The following is a 13,053-nucleotide window of genomic DNA, read 5'->3' on the forward strand; positions in this document are numbered from 1 at the left end:
TATTTGCTTTGATTTGATATGATGCAGGGGGGAAGATTATAGTGACACAAACAAACATGCCATGATAATAACAATGCAGGTGCATTGCTAGGTAACTTGAAAATCAACTTGGACAGGAACATTATCTCTTAGGCTACATAATAAATTCTAACAGCCAGGTTTTCTTTTTACTAAATATGTTTGGAAAGACATCTTATTGATAATATATTGTCACCCAACAATCTTATTAGTTGGTGGATCATTCTTGGAATCTAAGTGTTATTTTTTTTCTAAACAGAAAAATCACAGAGTGATAGTATATAGTATAATATGCTCACATTTTTTTCCGTTTCTTTGAATGGAGTTTGGGTGCAGTACTGTTTTGTTGAAAGTGCAGTCCCTCCCACCCGTATGGCTCAGTGGCATCAGAGTTTATGATGACGCCACTCTCGCCCCGCCCCACAAACTCCATTTTTGCGTTAATTTCATTCCTGCTCTCATTCCGGGCATACTTCACATCTCTGTAGATGCGCAATGAATTTTACACACTTCAGCCGGCTGGTCTGAAGAAAAAAATCCTTGGCAGTTCTAAAAAACAACAACATCTCAGCCCTTACAGCAAAACCGAAATACAGCGAAAATTGTTACAAATAAACCATAATAGAGGTGTTTAAGGTAAGTTTGCTACTACTTTTTACGAAAAGTTATTGTGGTGCGTTTGTATAGTAGATTACTGGAAAATCAAAAGTGGTCAGATTTAATTGGAAAATAAATATTGAAGGTTGATTACTATATCACAAATATGTATCTTATGTATGAAATAGAATTAAGCCACTTGTGAAATAAATTGTAGAAACTATGTGAACGTGCCATATTGGCTGGCTGGAGCCTACGTCGGAGAGCTGTCTTTCACTTTGTCCATAGACGTCGTCCGACAATGCATGAACATCTTTGACATTTTTTACATTTTTCCTGAAGAAAATATTGGATATTGCAACAGTATATCCACCAAGTACTGTAGAACACATTCGTTACATTACATTCGTCTAAGTTATTATCTTTGTGTTTTTCCCCGTACAGGCAGGGAGTTGCCGTCAGCGATATTTTGCTTTCTGTGCGCAACAAAGCATACGAGTCAGAAGGACTTGTTGCATCCTCGGGTTTTCATTTGGCCCTTTGATAACTGTAAGTAGAATATACATTGTATTCTTCCAATATACAATTTCGTTTATATAAATATTGTATCCTTATCAGTAACTTGTTGTGTGTGGAATTATTGTTGGGTATGATATTTACCCCCGAAGGACTTTTCCTTAAAAGTTCGTTTTACATTTCCCATATTAAATAAACAAATTTTGTTCATTATTTTAACTATCTGGTGTATTATGAGTGAATGAGAAAGTTTATACAGAGCAGCCTTTGTTAATGATTCACTTGTGTAATACTGCACCTTTACTACCCTCCTGTGATTTCATGAATCTGGGCAAGAAACTAGAGGCTTGAACATCATCTTATAACAGAAAATATTTTTGTAATTTGGTTTATCAGTGCTGTGATTAAATGCTTTGAAATACTGCATTAATCACCATTCTCTCACCAGAGAAAATATGCCAGCAATTAGAAGTTGGTTTTGATCATGCTTAATGAAATGTTAATAACCTGCTTTCTGAAGTTACATTTTAATTCTACTACTTTTTGGCACAATGTGAAACATCTCATCTCATTTAGATAATTCAGTGATATCTTCAATGAAGTACTGGCTTGAATCTAATGTCATCAAGTATTCAGGTTTACTTGTCTGTATTTGTTTCCTGCATGATGTGTTTTGAAACAGTTTTTCAATCAGACCATTGGTATGTCACTAAAGTTAATGTGATTATCACTTTCCTAAAAGTAGACTTTATTAGTTGTTACATTTAAAATAAAGCTTGAAATAAATATTTTGTCTAGCCAAGAGGGATATTGAAGATGAAACCTCTTCTGAAATCAGAGGGATGTTGGCAGGTGCAAAACAAGTTACTTCTGGGAGTAGAGGACTGTGTGGAAATTGGACAAGGGGAGGAAGGAATGGAAAGGGGGCATTTTATTGTCTTTGTTGTGTTTAGGCTATGAGTGTATGGAGCTGTTGAATCACCATGGGCAAACCGTCCTATTCTCCAGTCCGTTGACATCTGGTTTCAGTACTTCATGCACCTGTAGATGGGGAAAAAATGCAAATCCTGACATTTGCGCTTACCCCTCTGCGCAGTGCAAATGGGGAATAATGACCATTTGTTTGGCTGCCTCACTGTCTAGGCCAGCCTATTGTTATACCAGAAACAGGCGGTAGTGGTTGAAGCACCATATGGCTCCTGTGTGCCTAGTCAGTGCTATCTGTTCATTTAGCTAATCAATGGCATTACAATATGGTTGATTGAGTCGCCAGCTATTTTTTCTTCTTTGTACAGCTTTAGAAACAGGGAAGGATTAATGCAGGGTCTTACCGGGCTGAAGCTCCTGGGCCAGTGGGGGGCCTAAGAGGGAGCAAAAAATACAGTAAGGAAATATATACAGTATACAGTGGGGCAAAAAAGTATTTAGTCAGACACCAATTGTGCAAGTTATCCCACTTAAAAAGATGAGAGAGGCCTGTAATTTCCATCATAGGTACACTTCAACTATGACAGACAAAATGAGAAAAAAAATCCAGAAAATCACATTGTAGGATTTTTTATGAATTTATTTGCAAATTATGGTGGAAAATAAGTATTTGGTCACCTACAAACAAGCAAGATTTCTGGCTCTCACAGACCTGTAACTTATTCTTTAAGAGGCTCCTCTGTCCTCCACTCGTTATCTGTATTAATGGCACCTGTTTGAACTTGTTATCAGTATAAAAGACACCTGTCCACAACCTCAAACAGTCACACTCCAAACTCCACTATGGCCAAGACCAAAGAGCTGTCAAAGGACACCAGAAACACAATTGTAGACCTGCACCAGGCAGGGAAGACTGAATCTGCAATAGGTAAGCAGCTTGGTTTGAAGAAATCAACTGTGGGAGCAATTATTAGGAAATGGAAGATAGACAAGACCACTGATAATCTACCTCGATCTGGGGCTCCATGCAAGATCTCACCCCGTGGGGTCAAAATGATCACAAAAATGGTGAGCAAAAATCCCAGAACCACACGGGGGGACCTAGTGAATGACCTGCAGAGAGCTGGGACCAACGTAACAAAGCCTACCATCAGTAACACACTACGCCGCCAGGGACTCAAATCCTGCAGTGCCATACGTGTCCCCCTGCTTAAGCCAGTACATTTCCAGGCCCGTCTGAAGTTTGCTAGAGAGCATTTGGATGATCCAGAAGAAGATTGGGAGAATGTCATATGGTCAGATGAAACCAAAATCGAACTTTTTGGTAAAAACTCAACTCGTTGTGTTTGGAGGACAAAGAATGCTGAGTTACATCCAAATAACACCATACCTAATGTGAAGCATGGGGGTGGAAACATCATGCTTTGGGGCTGTTTTTCTGCAAAGGGACCAGGACGACTGATCCATGTAAAGGAAAGAATGAATGGGGCCATGTATCGTGAGATTTTGAGTGAAAACCTCCTTCCATCAGCAAGGGCATTGAAGATGAAACATGGCTGGGTCTTTCAGCATGACAATGATCCAAAACACACCGCCCGGGCAACGAAGGAGTGGCTTCGTAAGAAGCATTTCAAGGTCCTGGAGTGGCCTAGCCAGTCTCCAGATCTCAACCCCATAGAAAATCTTTGGAGGGAGTTGAAAGTTTGTGTTGCCCAGCAACAGCTCCAAAACATCACTACTCTAGAGGAGATCTGCATGGAGGAATGGGCCAAAATACCAGCAACAGTGTGTGAAAACTACGTGAAGACTTACAGAAAACGTTTAACCTCTGTCATTGCCAACAAAGCGTATATAACAAAGTATTGAGATAAACTTTTGTTATTGACCAAATACTTATTTTCCACCATAATTTGCAAATAAATTCATTAAAAATCCTACAATGTGATTTTCTGGATTTCTTTTCTCATTTTGTCTGTCATAGTTGAAGTGTACCTATGATGAAAATTACAGGCCTCTCTCATATTTTTAAGTGGGAGAACTTGCACAATTGGTGGCTGACTAAATGCTTTTTTGCCCCACTGTATATTATATATGTAGTGTGTGTGCGTATGGTTGTGTGTATATATACAGTTGAAGTCGGAAGTTTACATACACACGTTTTTCAACCAATCCACAATTTATTTCACCAGGTAGGCTAGTTCAGAACAAGTTCTCATTTGCAACTGCGACCTGGCCAAGATAAAGCATAGCAATTCGACACATACAACAACACAGAGTTACACATGGAATAAACAAAACATAGTCAATAATACAGTAGAACAAAAGAAAACAAGGTCAAATAAGGGAGTTAAGGCAATAAATAGGCCATGGTGGCGAATTAATTACAATATAGCAATTAAACACTGGAATGGTAGATGTGCAGAAGATGAATGTGCAAGTAGAGATACTGAGGTGCAAAGGAGCAAGATAAATAAATAAATACTGTATGGGGATGAGGTAGGTAGATAGATGGGCTATGTACAGGTGCAGTGATCTGTGAGCTGCTCTGACAGCTGGTGCTTAAAGCTAGTGAGGGAGATATGAGTCTCCAGCTTCAGAGATTTTTGCAGTTCGTTGCAGTCATTGGCAGCAGAGAACTGGAAGGAAAGACGACCAAAGGAGGAATTGGCTTTGGGGGTGACCAGTGAGATATACCTGCTGGAGCGCGTGCTACGAGTGGGTGCTCCTATGGTGACCAGTGAACTGAGGTAAGGCGGGGCTTTACCTAGCAGAGACTTGTAGATAACCTGTAGCCAGTGGGTTTGGCGACGAGTATGAAGCGAGGGCCAACCAACGAGAGCGTACAGGTCGCAGTGGTGGGTAGTGTATGGGGCTTTGGTGACAAAACGGATGGCACTGTGATAGACTGCATCCAGTTTGTTGAGTAGAGTGTTGGAGGCTATTTTAAAGATGACATCACCGAAGTCGAGGATCGGTAGGATGGTCAGTTTTATGAGGGTATGTTTGGCAGCATGAGTGAAGGATGCCTTGTTGCGATATAGGTAAGCCAATTCTAGATTTAATTTTGGATTGGAGATGCTTAATGTGAGTCTGGAAGAGAGTTTACAGTCTAACCAGACACCTAGGTATTTGCAGTTGTTCATGTATTCTAAGTCAAGCCGTCCAGAGTAGTGATGCTGGACAGGCGAGCAGGTGCGGGCAGTGATCGGTTGAATAGCATGCATTTAGTTTTCCCTGCGTTTAAGAGCAGTTGGAGGCCATGGAAGGAGAGTTGTATGGCATTGAAGCTCGTCTGGAGGTTAGTTAACACAGTGTCCAAAGAGGGGCCAGAAGTATACAGAATGGTGTCGTCTGCTTAGAGGTGTACCAGAGAATCACCAGCAGCAAGAGCAACATCATTGATGTATACAGAGAAGAGAGTCGGCCCGAGGATTGAACCCTGTGGCACCCCCATAGAGACAGCCAGAGGTCCGGACAAAGGCCCTCCGAATTGACACACTGAACTCTATCAGAGAAGTAGTTGGTAAACCAGGCGAGGCAATCATTTGAAAAACCAAGGCTGTCGAGTCTGCCAATAAGTATGTGGTGTTTAAAAAACTGTAGTTTTGGAAAGTCAGTTAGGACATCTACTTTGTGCATGAAACAAGTACTTTTTCCAACAATTGTTTAAAATCTGTTATGGCTGCAATCCCGATACCGGGATCGATATGACAACTACCTGTGAAAATAGAGGGCGCCAAATTCAAACCACAGAAATCTCATAATTACAATTCCTAAAACATACATGTGTCTTATATCATTTTAAAGCTTTTCTCGTTGTTAATCCCACCAAAGTGTCCGATTTCAAATAGGCTTTTCAGCGAAAGCACTACAAACGATTATGTTAGGTCTCCACCAAACCACAATAAGCACAGCCATTTTCCAGTAAAATATAGCATTCACAAAAACCAGAAATAAAGATAAAATGAATCACTAACCTTGAATTATCTTCATCAGATGACACTCATAGGACTTCATGTTACACAATACATGCATGTTTTGTTTGATAAAGTTCATATTTATATTTAAAAAATCTGAGTTTACATTGGCACGTTAGATTCACTAGTTCCAAAAACATCAAGTGATTTTGTATAGCCACATCATTCAACAGAAATACTCATCATAAATGTAGATGATAATACAAGTTATACACATGGAATTATAGATATACCTCTCCTTAATGCAACCGCTGTGTCAGATTTCAAAAATTCTTTACGGAAAAAGAAACGCATGCAATAATCTGAGACGGCGCTCTAAAGTAAAAATACCACAGCCGCAAAGATGTCGTCAACATAAACAAGAAATTACATTATAAATATTCCCTTACCTTTGATGATCTACATCAGAAAGCACTCCAGGAATCCCAGGTCCACAATAAATGTTTGTTTTGTTCGAAAATGTCCGTTATTTATGTCCAAATACCTTCTTTTGTTAGCGCGTTTGGTATACATATCCAAATGCTAATTCTGGTCAGCGTTATATCGGACAAAAACCTCAAAAAGTGATATTACCGGTCGAAGAAACATTGCAAACTAAGTATAGAATCAATCATTAGGATGTTTTTAACATATAGCTTCAATAAAGTTCCAACCGAAGTATTCTTTCTTGTCTTCGTGAGCAATGGAACGCAAGTGACTACCATGAGGAAAAAGTGCGATGACCAAATGACTGCTTGATGGACATCTGATATATTCTGCTCTCATTCACTCCCACAACAACATAGACGCATCATTATAATTTCTATTGATGGTTGACATCTAGTGGAACCCCTAGGCAGTGCAACATTCATGTCTCAAGGGGATTTCATTGGGGACTCTGGTGAATACATACAAGCTCAGATTTCTGACTTCCTGTTTTGATTTCAACTCAGGATTTTGCCAGCAAATATGAGTTCTGTTATACTCACAGACATCATTCAAACAGTTTTAGAAACTTCAGAGTGTTTTCTATCCAATAATAATAATAATATGCAAATATTAGCAACTATGACTGAGGAGCAGGCCGTTTGATATGGGAACCTTTCATCCAAGCTACTCAATACTGCCCCTGCAGCTATAAGTAGTTAAAGAAATAATATTTCACTTATAACTCACTGGATCACAATTCCAGTGGGTCAGAAGTTTACATACACTAAGTTGACTGTGCCTTTAAACAGCTTGGAAAATTCTAGAAAATTAAGTCATGGCTTCGAAGCTTCTGAGTCTATTGGAGGTGTACCTGTGGATGTATTTCAAGGCCTACCTTCAAACTCAGTGCCTCTTTGCTTGACATCATGTGAAAATCAAATGAAATCAGCCAAGACCTCAGAAAAGAAATTGTAGACCTCCACAAGTCTGGATCATCCGGGAGCAATTTCCAAACGCCTGAAGGTACCACGTTCATCTGTACAAACAACAGTACGCAAGTATAAACACCATGGGACCATGCCGCTGTCATACCGCTCAGGAAGGAGACGCGTTCGGTCTCCTAGAGATGAACGTACTTTGGTACAAAGAGTGCAAATCAATCCCAGAACAACAGCATGGGTACAAAAGCAGGGTACAAAAGTATCTATATCCACAGTAAAACGAGTCCTACATCGACATCAGCAAGGAAGAAGCCACTGCTCCAAAACCGCCATAAAAACCCAGACTACTGTTTGCAACTGCACATGGGGACAAATATCATACATTTTGGAGAAATGTTCTCTGGTCTGATGAAACAAAAATATAACTATTTGACCATAATGACCATCGTCATGTTTGGAGGAATAAGGGGGAGGCTTGCAAGCCGAAGAACACCATCCCAACCATGAAGCACGGGGGTGGCAGCATCATGTTGTGGGGGTGCTTTGCTGCAGGAAGGACTAGTGCACCTCACAAAATAGATGGCATCATGAGGCAGGAAAATTACGTGGATATATTGAAGCAACATCTCAAGACATCAGTCAGGAAGTTAAAGCTTGGTCGCAAATGGGTCTTCCAAATGGACAATGACCCCAAGCATACTTCCAAAGTTGTGGCAAAATGGCTTAAGGACAACAAAATCAAGGTATTGGAGTGGCCATCACACAGCCCTGACCTCAATCCCATAGAAAAGTTGAGGGCAGAACTGAAAAAGTGTGTGCGAGCAAGGAGGCCTACAAACCTGACTCAGTTACACCAGCTCTGTCAGGAGGAATGGGCCAACATTCACCCAACTTATTGTGGGAAGCTTGTGGAAGGCTACCCGAAATGTTTGACCCAAGTTAAACGATTTAAAGGCAATGCTACCAAATACTAATTGAGTGTATGTAAACTTCTGACCCACTGGGAATGTGATGAAATAAATAAAAGCTGAAATAAATCATTCCCTTTTACTATTATTCTGACATTTCACATTCTTAAAATAAAGTAGTGATCCTAACTGACCTAAAACAGGGCATTTTTACTTGGATTAAATGTCAGGAATTGTGAAAAATGTGTTTAAATGTACTTGGCTAAGGTGTATGTAAACTTCTGACTTCAACTGTATATATATATAAATAATACATTTGTTTATGCAACTGCCAACCACAGTAGGATTCAGTAGTCTGCTCTCAATGAGGTATAAACAGGCTGCTGCTGCCATTCTGCTATTCGTCAGATGAGGGGAGGAGAGGTGGTAGGGGGTACACGTGGATAAATGAGGGCCCCTGCCTTGATTGGATAACTGAGTCATAAAACAATTCAAATACTCTGCATAATAAATAAAATGTGACTGGTAAATTGTTTGAGTCAAGGGATGGGCAAAAAGTATAAAACATTCTGAATTTGTTATCCAGCAGCAGCTCTCAATGTTCAAAATACACCAGAGAGCATTATTTTGCCACAGAGGATCAATAGATTATAAAAAAAATAACTGGATTAAATTTGATCACAATCACATACAGGTAACTGCCAAAATACAGGACATACCAACATAGTATCTTAAAAGGGTCTTTGGCCACCAAGACCTGCCAGAAAACATTCATTGCACCTTGGCATAGATTCTACAGGTGGACCTAAACCATGCCAGGAAAATGCACCCAACACAATAACATATTATTTGTATCCCTCATTTACTCAAATATTTCATTTTATTTAGGCAGTTACCAGTTGGTTGCCTATAGTCGGGAAAGCCCGCTGGTGCCAAATGTACAGCTTTTTGCAGTAGTGGTCATAGAATTATAATCCATAGAAGGGTTTTAGAACCTATTACCCTGGCAGTTAGACTATTAAACTCATGGATACACTAGCAATGTCTGCCAGTATTACCCTGGCAGTTAGACTATTCAACTCATGGATACACTAGCGATGTCTGCCAGTATTACCCTGGCAGTTAGACTATTCAACTCATGGATACACTAGCGATGTCTGCCAGTATTACCCTGGCAGTTAGACTATTAAACTCATGGATACACTAGCGATGTCTGCCAGTATTACCCTGGCAGTTAGACTATTAAACTCATGGATACACTAGCAATGGCTGCCAGTATTACCCTGGCAGTTAGACTATTAAACTCATGGATACACTAGCAATGTCTGCCAGTATTACCCTGGCAGTTAGACTATTAAACTCATGGATACACTAGCAATGTCTGCCAGTATTACCCTGGCAGTTAGACTATTAAACTCATGGATACACTAGCAATGTCTGCCAGTATTACCCTGGCAGTTAGACTATTAAACTCATGGATACACTAGCAATGTCTGCCAGTATTACCCTGGCAGTTACACTATTAAACTCATGGATACACTAGCAATGTCTGCCAGTATTACCCTGGCAGTTAGACTATTAAACTCATGGATACACTAGCAATGTCTGCCAGTATTACCCTGGCAGTTAGACTATTCAACTCATGGATACACTAGCAATGTCTGCCAGTATTACCCTGGCAGTTAGACTATTAAACTCATGGATACACTAGCAATGTCTGCCAGTATTACCCTGGCAGTTAGACTATTCAACTCATGGATACACTAGCAATGTCTGCCAGTATTACCCTGGCAGTTAGACTATTAAACTCATGGATACACTAGCAATGTCTGCCAGTATTACCCTGGCAGTTAGACTATTCAACTCATGGATACACTAGCGATGTCTGCCAGTATTACCCTGGCAGTTAGACTATTAAACTCATGGATACACTAGCAATGTCTGCCAGTATTACCCTGGCAGTTAGACTATTCAACTCATGGATACACTAGCGATGTCTGCCAGTATTACCCTGGCAGTTAGACTATTAAACTCATGGATACACTAGCGATGTCTGCCAGTATTACCCTGGCAGTTAGACTATTAAACTCATGGATACACTAGCGATGTCTGCCAGTATTACCCTGGCAGTTAGACTATTAAACTCATGGATACACTAGCGATGTCTGCCAGTATTACCCTGGCAGTTAGACTATTAAACTCATGGATACACTAGCAATGTCTGCCAGTATTACCCTGGCAGTTAGACTATTAAACTCATGGATACACTAGCGATGTCTGCCAGTATTACCCTGGCAGTTAGACTATTCAACTCATGGATACACTAGCGATGTCTGCCAGTATTACCCTGGCAGTTAGACTATTAAACTCATGGATACACTAGCAATGGCTGCCAGTATTACCCTGGCAGTTAGACTATTAAACTCATGGATACACTAGCAATGTCTGCCAGTATTACCCTGGCAGTTAGACTATTAAACTCATGGATACACTAGCGATGTCTGCCAGTATTACCCTGGCAGTTAGACTATTCAACTCATGGATACACTAGCGATGTCTGCCAGTATTACCCTGGCAGTTAGACTATTAAACTCATGGATACACTAGCAATGTCTGCCAGTATTACCCTGGCAGTTAGACTATTAAACTCATGGATACACTAGCAATGTCTGCCAGTATTACCCTGGCAGTTAGACTATTCAACTCATGGATACACTAGCGATGTCTGCCAGTATTACCCTGGCAGTTAGACTATTAAACTCATGGATACACTAGCAATGTCTGCCAGTATTACCCTGGCAGTTAGACTATTCAACTCATGGATACACTAGCAATGTCTGCCAGTATTACCCTGGCAGTTAGACTATTAAACTCATGGATACACTAGCGATGTCTGCCAGTATTACCCTGGCAGTTAGACTATTCAACTCATGGATACACTAGCAATGTCTGCCAGTATTACCCTGGCAGTTAGACTATTAAACTCATGGATACACTAGCAATGTCTGCCAGTATTACCCTGGCAGTTAGACTATTCAACTCATGGATACACTAGCAATGTCTGTCAGTATTACCCTGGCAGTTACACTATTAAACTCATGGATACACTAGCAATGGCTGCCAGTTCTGACTTGAATGGGAACTGCCATGTATGGATTATATTTATATGGTTGGTTCCGGCTGTCTGTTTACCTTTTACAAATTTCAAAATACAATTGTGGGAAAACGTACTGTTTTTGCCTACTGAAAAGAGAAGACCAATCTGTCTGTACAATCACCAGATACACTACTGTTCAAAAGTTTGGGGTCACTTAGAAATGTACTTGTTTTGAAAGAAAATTGACTTGTTGTCCATTAAAATAACATCAAATTGATCAGAAATACAGTGTAGACATTGTTAATGTTGTAAGCCATATGCTACTACTCACAGTGATGGCCGATGCGCTCCTATTGGCAATAGCCTATCTCAACATGAGCTACGTTGAAAAACAACATTGTAAAGATTTTTTTGTTTACGTAGAATTGCATGAAATGTTTTTTTTTAAAGGGCACTTTTTTATGAACCCTTTAACAAATGTTCCTAAAAATGCCTCTGCTCAACTCTGGCCTATGCCACATCGCAAATGTTATTATGGCTTTATTATAAAGGGCTTTTTCTTCAACAGTAAATGTACTGTAATTGAGGAGTCAGGATGTGAAATGCCTGGACTTTATCCCCAAAAACGAAATGTTATTTCCATGTCTTTTTACGAACCATTGGTCTCGTCACAGTGTTATGAAACAAGTCATGAGGTGATTCACCTTCTTAGTGGGGGAAGGATGCACTGCTGTGTGAAACAAGAATCTCTCACGATTTCATCTGATTGCAAATGGGCATTCCTCTGCTATTCTAAAGTCTTAAATGGCAATTTTAAACATTTTTAGAAGTCATGGAAACTAAATTAGCTGTCAATGTTAACAATGTGTCATTCGGTCCCTCTGTCCTTTCCTTGTCTTATTCGCAGAGTAGTGAAAATGAATGCTGAGAGAGTGTCTGAGAGAGAGAGGTCTCATTTCTCTGGCCTGATAAGACGCCTTGTTATGTGGTACTTGCAGGAAATAAAATGTGTGGTGGCCACAGAGGAAGGCTGTATTTTGGGAGGGAGAGACAATTCAACAGAAAGTAAATGGAGTGTAAAAGAGAAGAGAGAAAATTTGAAATATACATTTGGGAGGTTTGTTAGAGCAACAATGCGTGGCGCACTGGAATGGTGTGTTGCAGTGCTAGAGCAGGGGCATGGGGGCAGGCTTTGTTTGGAGAGCAGGGGTACAATGGGTGTCCTCCGGGGACCTGGCTGCAGGAGGGCCGGCCACTCTAACCGCCTGAGGTATACTCTGTGTCACAAAGGGAGAGTTTCAGCACAGTCTGATGCACTGCTCTTTTAGCTCCACAAGGTACATGGTGGGTGCCACCTAAAAACATACAGCTGAGCATCTGCTCCAGCTCCATCTGCAGCTGCAGGGAACCTCTGCCTGCCAGCTTCTTCTGGCTGCCCTTTGGACCTGTACAGCAACCTGGAGACCACTGTAACTGTAGGGTTAGGACACACCAAACCACAGGGTTAGAAGGGTAAGGGCAGACGAGGGTGCTTTCATTATCCCTTCTCATCAGTATCAACACCCCTCACAACAAAAAGTAACACAATAAAATAACAATAACAAGCCTATATACAGGGAGTATCAGTACAGAGTCAATTTGTGGGGGTACAGGTTAGTCGAGGT

General features: G+C 40.5%; 1 protein-coding gene across 1 annotated transcript in view; it reads left to right on the forward strand.

The window, feature by feature from the left end:
- Positions 1–488: 488 nt before the first annotated feature.
- LOC115134026 (transcriptional enhancer factor TEF-1-like) overlaps positions 489–13,053 on the forward strand; it is a 114,397-nt gene continuing 101,832 nt past the window's right edge. Inside the window, exons 1-2 of the mRNA XM_029667558.2 lie at positions 489–654; positions 1,060–1,164. The gene's annotated coding sequence lies outside the window, so the exon portion shown is untranslated. The remainder of the gene's footprint in view (positions 655–1,059; positions 1,165–13,053) is intronic.

Source organism: Oncorhynchus nerka, linkage group LG9a, assembly GCF_034236695.1.
Source record: "Oncorhynchus nerka isolate Pitt River linkage group LG9a, Oner_Uvic_2.0, whole genome shotgun sequence".
Classification (NCBI taxonomy): Eukaryota; Metazoa; Chordata; class Actinopteri; order Salmoniformes; family Salmonidae; genus Oncorhynchus; species Oncorhynchus nerka.